Here is a 13,887-nt window from a genome sequence, read left to right as displayed (position 1 = left end):
TATATATACATATATATATATATGTGTGTATGTATGTGTATATATATATACATCCATAACGTATATACGAGCATACATATATATGAATACTTATATATATATATATATATATATATATATATATATATATATATATATATATATATATATATAGATAGATAGATAGATAGATAGATAGATTGTTAGATATAGATAGATATATCTGTGTATAAGCACGTGGGAGAGAGAGAGAGGTAACCCCAATATTTTTATCGGCTTTGAATGAAGAGCAAAGAATAACTGTTGTACTTGCGTCAGGATGAGGTAACCCAGGTAACTGGTATTTCATAAGAGCAGAAGAATCCGCCCAGTAGTACACCGTGAGGTCACTTGTCTTCTTCTTAAGCAAAGGAGAGAGGCAGACCGACAGACAGACAAAGATAGAACGAGAGTTACAGAGCCTCTAAGAGAGAGAGAGAGAGAGAGAGAGAGAGAGAGAGAGAGAGAGAGAGAGAGAGAGAGAGAGAGAGACCTTTTCCTCCCTTCTGCTGTTGGTTCTTTGGGTGTGTCTTAAATGTCATCTATTCTTTTTTTTCGCTGACCGGATGCTCAAGAATCCCATAAATGGTTTCCTATGACAGTTTACAGTAACCTTTATAATCAAATCTTTCAAATGCTTTTATTAAAAAAAATATCAATGAACGGTACTAATATTAACATCAGTGACTGTTTTAATATCACTAACAAATATCAAGATAAGTAAGAGCAAGACATAACAATATGAATAAAGCATTTAAAATCCTGATCTTCAAGGAAAGTAAGAAAATACTATTAAAGGTGTCTAAAGTTATAATAACAGATTCGTATCGACCTCTGACACTTGAAAGAAAAAAAGCAAAAATTGGAGAATGAATATATGCAAAGCACATGGAGTTTCGGAGCTTCACGCTCCCTCTTCAGTAATTGGGTTTTAATGACGCTCCAAAACTGTATCTTCCAAATATATTTGTTCCCCAAATTTGTGTTTTTTTTTTATCTAACTTTACCGCTTCCCTCTTATTTTTCTCATAACAAGTGCTTTAGAGTCAAGAAATCTTATGCTGCCCTTGTTCTCCCTAGCCATACTTCTACATTCTTTTAAAAAATGCTTAAAACACATTCATAAGATATGCTGTTGTTAATTTAACATGACATGTTACAATTCGAAGGAATAACATTTATCAATGTGGTTTTGTTATCTGCGTTCCCACATTTCACTTTTTTTTTTATTATAGTTTTCCACTATAACATTTCGTCTGATAATGCCATTTCAATTATCTTACAGAGAGAGAGAGAGAGAGAGAGAGAGAGAGAGAGAGAGAGAGAGAGAGAGAGAGAGAGAGAGAGAGATAAAACTAGTCCTGTATTAGGTTTGAAATAATTAGTGGTAGCCATGGAAATTTTGAGAAAGGGCTCTAAATCCATGTGAATATGCCCGGAAATACACATCCAATATATATATATATATATATATATATATATATATATATATATATATATATATATATATATATATATATTATATATGTAATATATATATATACATATACATATAATATATAATATACAGTATATATATATATATATATATATATATAAATTTCTCTCGCGCAAACACAAACTCGTGTGTACCTTAAGTAAATTTCAATTACCTCAAGCGTAACATTTTTGTGGTTTTCAAACAGGAAATTGGTATTTGTTTATTTAACTTCTGGGTGCACAATATTAATACCAATACGATTGTACCTCAAGGATAAACAACCTGTGAGCTATCACTTACATTACGTGTGCATGAGAGAGAGAGAGAGAGAGAGAGAGAGAGAGAGAGAGAGAGAGAGAGAGAGAGAGAGAGAGAGAGAGAGACTCAACTCGTAAAGCAACCCGTGACCTTCCAGACTGCAAGCAGCGGAGCATTTTTGAAATCAAACTGGAAGGATGAGAAAGGACCCACATTATTTCCAGACCCAGGGAGCCCCAAAAGAAAAAAAAAAGGTCTGTAAACGTCCCTCATCGAGTTGTTGAACAACACGGACTGGTTCCAAAAGTGAGCGGAGAATACGGCACGAGGAGTTTATGACCAACTACAACCGTAAAACAAAAAACAATCGTTCTAAAAAGGGTGGGTCATTCTAGAGGGTGTGTTCCTAGCTCCTCACCTTTGTTACGTTATGGGAGTCAGTGTTTGTCTGAGTGGAACGTAATTTAAATGGGATGTTGGTTTGAACGTTGGTTTTAATTTTCTGATCCATAAAGTGCTGATTTGTTTCGAATTCAAAGATGATGCAGTTCAAAATTTGACGATATTCCCTCTGAACTACATAATCCATCTTTGCGTGTTTGTCTGTTTTGTTTAAGTACATCAGCATTAAAGAGAACAGTCATGAGAAAGTAAACTTGCGTCCCAGAAAGAGAGCCGTTTGGTCTTACCAATTCTGTTCTGTTTAATCTCCATCGTATTTCTTACTAACTTTTCCTCACCTACTGCCACCTGTCAGCCTGACATGAAAACTATGTTGAGTTAATGAGCGTCTACACCACTACAGTAGCTCCGAATATTTAAAGGCCGCCCAGTATTATACAATTAACAAAAGACATGTATGTACTAATTTCTTCCCTGATGAGAATGGTGACGAAAGTTGCCTTATAAGTGAATTCCATTATTAAAAGAATTTTTTTTCTTTTGTCTTTGCGCACTGAGTAGGTATTTCCTGGGAGGTGAAGCAATGGTCCAAAGGACGTAAGAACTTACTGTAAATGGTGAGTATGCTTGATTTCAATGAAAGCTTATAATCCTGACACTATCACACACAGTTACACACATACACAACACACACACACACACAAACACACATACAAACTTTCCTTCCTACCAGTCCTCAATTTTTGTATCAATATGTTGTTTCTCATTATTTACACAAACGTTCCCCTGTTCATCTAGCAACCAATCTCGTCTGAGCCTCTCAACCAATTCAACGAAAGTTAAAAGTGGCATTTGAGAGAGAGAGAGAGAGAGAGAGAGAGAGAGAGAGAGAGAGAGAGAGAGAGAGAGAGAGAGAGATGTAAAGGTGGGGTTGGACGGGGTTGGTTGGGAGTTGGGATGAGGGAAATGGCCCAGATACAACCTTGCTCCAACCTCTGGGGTTCAGCCTTTAAGAAGTTGGGGGTTGAACCTGTTTCGTAATCACAAAACCGGTTTGTGTGTTTTTTCTTCTTCTTTCGTTTAAGGGTGAATTTGACATGTCCTAGATTGCAAAGGCACAAGTCGTTTTGGCTGTTGTTCTGGAGATCGAAACGATGTTTTAAATGAGTTTGTACTTACAGTGTATACATTAATGTTACTCCCACACATATCCTATAATTGTAGATTAAGGATGAAACTCCTGAACCGGACACTTACAGAAATAAGCTAGTTCATATATATGTATATGTATATATGTATATATATATATATATATATACATATATATATATATATATATATATATATATATATATATACACACATATATATATATAAATATATATATATACATGTATATTATATATGTATATATACATACATATATATATGAATATAATACATATTTATATACGTATACATGCATTATTTTATATATATATGTATATATATTATATGTATACATATTATATACATATAGTATATACATATGCATCTATACATATATATACATATACATCCTAATTTACAGCAAAGCATCAAGGTTACTTTTAACAAAAGCATGAGTAATAAAAGATGTGATATAATTTCAAAAGCATATTCCTTTTATTTTTTTAAGATAATACTAAGAACTTGAAATGACTACAGTGATTTTATACGAAAACTGTGAGGCATTAGGTTTTGAAATGATGAACCGAGATTATTGAGTTTAAGATGTGGAAAGATTTTTTTTGCAAACAGAAGTATCAGAAATTAATCTTGATGTGCTAGTTGAAGTTTAAACGTAAAATAGAACATTTTTTTTTCTAAAAATGTTTTTTTCTTTAAAAAGCTTTTGAAATCCAGTGACGTATATTAATTAAAATTATTGGAATTGCAAAATTTAAATCTCATGACTTCCATTAAAAGTTGTGGATTTTCTTTACATCGAAAATAAAACGCTGAGATGTTTTATTCAACAAGAAGTGTGCTGCTTTAAATTTTTAGTGTCACAAGATTTAATCAGATGAAATTGTGGAAGTATAATTTGAGAAGGGAAAACCTCGATTTTTGGCTGACAGAAAAAAAAGACATTCTGCCTTTTTTTGCGATTTTTTAAGATCAATTATTTGTTTCAAAAGACTTGAGCTCTTTGGAAAAATACGTTAGTGTTAAACCCGAAGGGATGAACATACAACATTTCTCTCAATTTTACAAATTAAAGTGGGGGAATTGCTTTCCTGTGATCAAGTTAAAAGTTACTAGGTGGCTGCAGTAAAACATACCACTTTTTGTCTGTTTTAAAAATATTGATGATCACGTGTTTCATTTTCTTAAAGAAACCGAGAATAAAATTTAAAATGATTATTCATTTGAATGAATCTTTCATATAAGTTTTGGTAATAACTGAATTTGGTTCGTATTATTTACAAATTGTTACTAAACATGCTCTCACATCACACTTATATCAATCAATTATCTGCTAATAGTATGTTTTAAAATGTTAAAATATTAACACATGTATAAGTTGTCTACGAAACGCTGACACAATGGCTCATCTCCTTTACCTTAAAATACTGACAGAAATTAAAATAAATTGGTACTAACTATGTCTGAGGAATCTTTATAATATATATATATATATATATATATATATATATATATATATATATATATATATATATATATATATATATATATAGAGAGAGAGAGAGAGAGAGAGAGAGAGAGAGAGAGAGAGAGAGAGAGAGAGAGCTTTGGCATGGAGACCAAATATAGTTAACAGGATGGAATTAAATTAATGAAATATAATGTCCTTTCCGATAACTATTTATCTTAAAGACGTCTTATTTCCTTACAACAAACAGGAAATGCAGAAGCAATGGAGCAGGAAAGGAAGAAGAGAATGGATCAGACAGAAATAAAGAGACAGACGGACGGACACACAGAAATGAAAGATAAGAACGAAGGGAAACAACAGACACAACTAATAATCGGAAGAATTATTAAAATGGAACGGGAATAGACAGGGTTTAAGGAGAAGGAGCAGGGTTAGGAAACACTGACCGGAAGACAAGCAACTGACAGGAATTTGGTGGAGACGGAGGAAAGGACTTACTGTATATAGGAAGGCTTTTCAGAGAATGTTGATGCAGACGGAGATTAGGATAAGGATCACTGTTCAGAAAGCATTACCCAAGAACATGAGGAATGGCCAGGATCAGGACGTATGAGACTTTTTTAGGATGTATTATCCAAAGGATAATACAGGAGGCTCACCAGGAGCAAGTTTAGGATGTACCATCCAAACACTCTAAGGATGGAGAGGAATTCGGGATTACAAGAATATCCACAACACTGGGAGATAAAAATATGGATATAGGATGCGTTATCCAGCAGGTACTAGGATAAGCAAATTCAGGCCAGATGGAATGGGAGGAGGGAAAGAGCTATAGCATTTGGAACTATAGGAGTGGAAAATTGAGGTGATGGGCTTGGTTGGAAGTGGGGGGGGGGAGGAAAAGGAGGGGGGGAAGGAGGGAACCTCTCCAACGTTGCCTCAGTATATCCTTGAACTTTCCGCAACGTTGGAGAAGTGTCGTTGCGGCGCCGCAAGTCTGCCTAACGGTGTGCGTGTATGTATGAGAATGCGTGTGTGTGTGTGTGTGTGTGTGTCCAGACGCTTGCGACAGTGCGGTAAAAATCTGCTATGCTTCTCTTGTTTAATGGATTCTTGACAGATTTGGAATGATGCTTGTGGTGAGTAAAGTACACCGTCGGGAATGGCTGCGGGGGAATCTTCGCCTCTTCGTTATGGAAATCACGTCGGGTTTGGTCAGTTTAACATATTCCTAATGTATTTGTCGTGTAACAACCATATACTTGTATCTTTTCTTTTTTTAGTCTTAAATTTTCAGTTAATCTTTTTATTAACTCTACATATTTTTTAATGTCTTTAGATCAAGTTGCTTTACGACAGATGATTAACATCTCCATCAATAACTTTTTTTTAATGTCTCTAGATCGCGTTAATCATCTAATTGCTTCACGACAGATGAATAAATAAAATCGCCATTAATACCTTTTTAAATCATTAGTACGGCTACTTGCTGCAAGGCCACTTGATATTTCTCAGTCACTCATATATTATTGTCTCCCTTGTAAATATTACCTACATCACGTGAATTGAAAGAGGTACGACAGTTTTTCGTTCATTTAAGTGAACAGGTAATAATATATGAGAAGCGTTTGAACCAGGTCATTTTGTAAATTATATCAATGGCAGCAATGACCTCTAAATATCTTTATTCCATAATATTTTTGGATAAGCTTTCATCTGGAAGTCTTGAAATCTCAGGGAAATTGAATGGAGATAATGGGCCACTGCGGCCGTTACAGGATATAGAATTGGTGATTGTAAGCAAAAGAATCTATTTGTTACAATTCTGAGATCAATAAAGACCGTTTTCAGATCTGTTACAATTCTGAGATCGATAAAGGCCGTTTTCAGGAGCATGATACCATTTGCTGTGATTTTGTGATAGCTACAGACTATTTTCATAACCGAGTGTGATATTCTTTTTCAACTGAGGCAATTGTAAAGTACCTGCGTTACGTCTGTAGGCAAAAAAAAAAAAAACTTCCATTTCCTAAAGGTATAATCGTTACAAAATAAACTTGTTTACTAGAGTGCAATAAAAACAACAATAACAACGGAGTCAAAGTAGATGTTAATAAACTAAAAATCACATCGCAACAAATACGAAGACTGACCTGTACAAGAATATGAAACAAACAAACAAGCCACGCAAACAACCGGAACAAAGAAAGGAAAACCTCACCCGCAGGTCACCGCGGTAGAAAATGAAAGTGAATGAAAATGGCGTTTGTACCACCAGAGACCACGAACGTTGAAAAGGGAGTTGTTTGTGCGTTTGCGAAACTAAGGAAGGGATTCTTAAACGTTACCACGAGGGAAAGTGCTCTTAAAGATTTACGAAACTATGGAGGGGATTCTTAAACGTTTACGAACTAAGGAATGGATCCTTTTAACGTTTGCAAAACTATGGAAGGGATTCTTTCAACGATTACGGAACTAATGAAGGGAGTCTTTTAATGATTGAGAAACCAAGGAAGGGATTCTTAAATGTTTAGAAAACTAGGGAAAGGATTATTATACGTTTACGAAACAAGATAGGGATTCTTTAATGTTTGGGAAATAAGAAAGGGATTCTTAAATGTTTACGAAACTAGGATTCTTAAAACTTTACGAAATAAGGAAGGGATTATTAAATGTTTACGAAACTAAGGACGGAATTCTTAAAAATTTACGAAATAATAAATGGATTCTTAAATGTTTACGAAACTAGGGAAGGGATTTTTAAAAGTTTTTCGAAACAAGGAAGGGATTCTTAATTGTTTACGAAACTAGGGACGGGAATCTTAAAAGTTTACGAAATAATAATGGGATGCTTAAATGTTTACGAAACGAGGGAAGAGATTCTTAAACGTCCACGAAATAAGTGATTCTTAAATGGTTACGAAACTAGAGAAGGGATTCTTAAATGGTTACGAAACTAGAGAAGGGATTCTTAAATGGTTACGAAACTAGAGAAGGGATTCTTAAACGTTTACGATATAAGGAAGGGATTCTTAAATGTTTACGAAACTAGGGATGGGATTCTTAAAAGTTTACGAAACTATGGAAGGGATTCTTAAATGTTTACGAAACTAGGGAAAGGATACTTAAACGTTTACGAAATAAGGAAGGGATTTTAAATGTTTACGAAGCTAGGGATGGGATTCTTAAAAGTTTACGAAATAAGGAAAGGATTCTTAAATGTTTACGAAACTAGAGAAGGGATTCTTAAAAGTTAAAGAAATAAGGAAGCGATTCTTAAATGTTTACAAAACTATGGACGGGATTCTTAAAAAGTTTACGAAATAAGGAAGGGATTCTTAAATGTTCACGAAACTAGAGACGGGATTCTTAAAAGTTTACGAAACTAGGGACGGGATTCTTAAAAGTTTACGAAATAAGGAAGGGATTCTTAAATGTTCACGAAGCTAGAGACGGGATTCTTAAAATGTTTACAAAAACAGGGACGGGTTTCTTAAAAGTTTATGAAATAAGGAAGGGATTCTTAAATGTTTACGAAAGTAGGGAAGGGATTCTTAAAACTTTACGAAACCAGAGACGGGATTCTTAAAAGTTTAAGAAATAAGGAAGGGATTCTTAAATGTTGACGAAAGTAGGGACGGAATTCTTAACGTTTACAATATAAGAGAAGGATTCTTAAATCTTTACGAAACTAGGGATGGGATTTTTAAAAGTTTACGAAATAAGGAAGGGATTCTTAAATGTTCACGAAATTAGGAAGGGATTCTTAATAATTTAAGAGATTCTTAAAAGCTTGAGAAACTAGGGACGGGATTCTTAAAAGTTTACGAAACTAGGGACGGGATTCTTAAAAGTTTACAAAATAAGGAAGGGGCTCTTAAACGTATATGAAACTAGGGACGGGATTCTTATAAGTTTATGGAACTAGGGACGGGATTCTTGAAAGTTTACGAAACTACAGACGGGATTCTTAAAAGTTTACGAAATAAGGAAGGGATTCTTAAATGTTTATGAAACTAGGGACGGGATTCTTAAATGTTTATGAAATAAGGAAGGGATTCTTAAATGTTTACGAAACCAGGGACGGGATTTTAACGTTTCCGGAATAATGAAGGTATTCTTCAATGTTTACGAAACAAGGGACAGGATTCTTAAACGTTTACGAAATAAGGAAGGGATTCTTAAATGTTTACGAAACTAGAGACGGTATTCTTTAACGTTAAAGATATAAGGAAGAGATTTTTAAATGTTTACGAAACTAGGTACGGGATTCTTAAAAGTTTACGAAGTAAGGAGGGGATTCATAAATGTTTACGAAACGATGGAAGGGATTCTTAAACGTTTCCGAAATAAGGAACGGATTCTTAAATGTTTATGAAACTAGGGATTGGATTCTTAAAAGTTTACGAAATAAGGAGGGATTCTTAAATCTTTATGAAACTACTGAAGGGATTCTTAAACTTTACAGAAATAAGGAAGGGATTCTTAAAAGTCTAAGAAATAAGGAAGGGATTCTTAAATGTTCACGAAACTAGGGAATAGATTCTTAAACGTTTACGAAACTAGGGACGGGATTCTTAATAGTTTACGAAATAAGGAAAGCATTCATAAATATTTACGAAATTAGGGACGGCATTCTTAAAAGTTTACGAAATAAGGAAGGGATTCTTAAATGTTAACGAAACTAGGGAAGGGATTCTTAAAACTTTACGAAACTAGGGACGGGATTCTTAAAAGTTTAGGAAATAAGGAAGGGGTTCTTAAAAGTTTAAGAAACTAGGAACGGGATTCTAAAATGTTTACAAGAATAGGGACGGGATTCTTAAAAGTTTACGAAATATGGAAGGGATTCTTAATTGTATACGAAACTAGGGACGGGTTTCTTAAAAGTTCACGAAATAAGGAAGGGATTATTAAATATTTACGAAACTAGGTAAGGGATTCTTAGAAGTTTAAGACACTAGGGACGGGATTCTTAAAAGTTTACGAAACTACAGGCGGGATTCTTAAAAGTTTACGAAATAAGTAAGGGATTCTTAAATGTTTACGAAACTAGGATAAGATTCTTAAACGTTTACGAAATAAGGAAGGGATTCTTAAACGTTTATGAAACTAGGGACGGGATTCTTAAACGTTTACGAAATAAGGAATGGATAATTCAATGTTTACGAAACTAGGGATGGGATTCTTAAACGTTTACGAAATAAGGAAGGGATTCTTAAATGTTTACGAAACTAGAGAAGGATTCTTCAACGCTAAAGACATAGGGAAGGGATTTTTAAATGTTTACGAATCTAAGGAAGGGATTCTTAAAAGTTTACGAAATAAGGAAGGGATTCTTAAATGTTACGAAACTAGGGACGGGATTCTTAAAAGTTTACGAAATAATAATGGGATGCTTAAATGTTTACGAAACGAGGGAAGGGATTCTTAAACGTTTACAAAATAAGGAAGGGATTCTTAAATGTTTACGAAACTAGGGACGGGATTCTTAAAAGTTTACGAAATAAGGAAGGGATTCTTAAAAGTTTACGAAACTAGAGAAGGATTTCTTAAACGTTTACGAAACTACGGACGGGATTCTTAAAAATTTACGAAATAAGGAAAGGATTCTTAAATGTTTACGAAACTAGGGATGGGATTCTTAAACGTTTTCGAAACTAATTAAGGGATTCTTAAATGTTTACGAAACTATGGAAGGGATTCTTAAACGTTTACGAAATAAGGAACGGATTCTTAAATGTTTACGAAACTAGGGACGGGATTCTTAAACGTTTACGAAATAGGGAAGGGATTCTTAAAAGTTTACGAATCTGAGAACGGGATTCTTAAACGTTTACGAAACTAAGGGTGGGATTCTTAAATGTTTACGAAACTAAGGAAGGGATTCTTAAATGTTTAAGAAACTAGGGACGGGATTCTTAAACGTTTACGAATCTAAGGAAGGGATTCTTAAATGTTTACGAAAATAGGGACGAGATTCTTCAACGTTTACGAAATAAGGAAGGGATTCTCAAATGTTTACGAAACTAGGGATGGGATTCTTTTAAGTTTGCGAAATAAGGAAGGAATTCTTAAATGTTTACGAAACTGGGGACGGGATTCTTAAACGTTTACGAAGTAAGGAAGGGATTCTTAAACGTTTACGAAACTAAGGAAGGGATTCTTAGAAGTTTACGAAATAAGGAAGGGATTCTTAAATGTTTACGAGATAAGGAAGGGATTCTTAAACGTTTACGAAATCAGGAAGGGATTCCTAAATGTTTACGAAAATGTAAAGGGATTCTGAAACTTTCCTAAAATAAGGAAGGGATTCTTAAACGTTTACGAAATCAGGAAGGGATTCTTAAATCTTTACGAATATGTAAAGGGATCCTTAAACTTTTCAAAAATAAGGAAGGGATTCTTAAAAGTTTACGAAACTAGGGAGGGAATTCTTAAACGTTTACGAAATAAAGAAGGGATTAGTAAATGTTCACGAAACTACAGACATTATTCTTAAACGTTTATGAAATAAGGAAGGGATTCTTAAATGTTTACGAAACTAGGGTTTGCGCGTGAATGATGCTCATGATATAGGAATGGAATGGAATATAGCAAGTAAAAAATGTGCCGCTAAAGCGTATAATCAAGGCCACCGAAAATAGATCTATCATTAGGTGGTCTCAGTATAATACTGTGTGAGCCGCGGCCCATGAAACTTTAACCACAGCCCGGTGGTGGCATGGTTTATATCGTTGCCAGAAGCACGATTATGGCTAACTTTAACCTTAAATAAAATGAAAACTACTGAGGCTAGAGGGCTGCAATTTGGTGTATTTGATGATTGGAAGGTGGATGATCAACATACCAATTTGCAGCCCTCTAGCCTCAGTAGTGTTTAAGATCTGAGGGCGGATAGAAAAAGTGCAGACAGAAAAAAAATGCGGACGGACAGACAAAGCTGGCACAATAGTTTTCTTTTCAGAAAACTAAAATCCAGGCCAAAGCCCAAGCGCTGGGACCTATGAGGTCATTCAACTATAAAAGGGGAAACAATTGTTAAGAGAGGGAGGAAAGGCAGACGGTGCACCACGTGAGGTCCACTGACGGCACTACCCCCCCGGGGTTCAAGATATATATTCTGTATATTTACGAACTAACAAAATTAATACTTGCTGTTTGTTCGCGTAAGATCGATTGACTTTTTTTTTTGTGGTATCGAAGCAAAAGAATTTTTTTTTTATATTATACGAAGCTGAAGAAGGATTTGTTGTACTAAACGATGATACAGCATTTTATCATGTATAAGAGGTTAAAATATCTAATATTTTGCCTATAAAAGGCTTAAGAATATATTCTTTGCATATACATATTCTGCAGAATAGGTTTTCTGATTTACCTATGCATGACTCAAATTAAAATATGAATGTTGGTTTCTACCAAAATCTTGTATAAATATATGGTTATACATTACCTAAACATCTGAATTAAATATTTGTTTGTACCACTTTATTCCTGGGGAAAACTAAACCTATGCAATACAAACGACAACAAAAAGAACGGTTTGTAACAATTTCAAGAGATCTGAAAATGAATATTTGCTTTTAATACAACATTTTTTACCTGCTCGGTGTTATCAATGTTAAAGAATCCTAATAACTAGGAAAAGATTACGGTTATGAATTTATATTCAGGCAAATCTTTGAGAAACTTTGCTTACTTTTTTCCTTTGACATCACATATCCCCAAGCACAGTCGAGTCTCTCTCTCTCTCTCTCTCTCTCTCTCTCTCTCTCTCTCTCTCTCTCTCTCTCTCTCTCTCTCAACTTCAACTGAATTAAATTGAATATAGAATTTAGGCCAAAGGCCAAGCACTGGGACCTATGAGGTCATTTGGCGCTGAAATGGAAATTGACACTATAGGGTATGAAAGGTGCAACAGGAGGAAAACCTCGCAGTTGCACTAAGAATCAATTGTTAGGAGTGGATGGAAAGTAAGAAGGAAGAAAGAGAATATGAAAGGAAGTACAGTAAAAGGAATGAAAGGGGTTGCAGCTAGGGGCCGAAGGCACGCTGCAAAGAACCTTAAGTAATGCCTACAGTACACCGCTACGGGGTCTCTCTCCTGACGATGTATCCTGATTCAAAGTGAAAAATGAAAACATATGGCAAACAGAAATTTGCTTCTTAAATTATTCTCACTGCTGATGTCATTACTTGCCTACGCTCTGCTATTACTACTCCGCTAACACTTTTACTGCTAGTACTGCTATTAGGAATAATATTTATGAAAGCTATGCTGTATTAGGGTCGTCCACCTATCCACTAAAGAAATACGCCAAAATCTTGGACTGAGTGAGAGGCAAAGAAGAATAAGAGAAAGAAAAAGGCGCATATTTGTAAGGTCAGACCATCCTCTCTCTTAGCAAAGAAAGTGAATTCTGTGTCACTTTAAAAGGGCATATATTTGTTTTGTTTCTCCTCTCAGAGATTCGCAGGTTTCAGGGAGAAATGGCTCCCATTTATGGTCTAACCAAACCAAATCCATTTGATTTATCAATTTTATTTGGTAAATGTAAAAGGTTTTTGTTCTTAGTTTAAAAGCTGGATATACAGTAATTTTATGGATATCTTTAATTTTAAAGCTGGATATACAGTAATTTTACGGATATCTTTCATTTTAAAGCTGGATATACAGTAACTTTATGGATATCTTTAGTTTTAAAGCTGGATATACAGTAATTTTATGGATATCTTTAGTTTTAAAGCTGGCTGTACAGTAATGTTATGGATATCTTTAGTTTTAAAGCTGGATACACAATAATTTTGTGGATATCTTTAGTTTTAAAGCTGGATATACAATAATTTTGTGGATATCTTTAGTTTTAAAGCTGGATATACAATAATTTTGTGGATATCTTTAGTTTTAAAACTGGATATACAGTAAATTTGTGGATATCTTTAGTTTTAAAGCTGGATATACAGTAATTTCATGGATATCTCTAGTTTTAAAGCTGGATATACAGTAATTTTATGGATCTTATTTTATTTGATTTCATTGTCATGATATTTTTACTATCCCACAGAAAAACTGATGAAAGAGTTTTTT

Source organism: Macrobrachium rosenbergii, chromosome 19, assembly GCF_040412425.1.
Source record: "Macrobrachium rosenbergii isolate ZJJX-2024 chromosome 19, ASM4041242v1, whole genome shotgun sequence".
In the NCBI taxonomy this organism is placed as follows: domain Eukaryota; kingdom Metazoa; phylum Arthropoda; class Malacostraca; order Decapoda; family Palaemonidae; genus Macrobrachium; species Macrobrachium rosenbergii.
Note: the sequence above shows the minus strand (reverse complement) of the source record.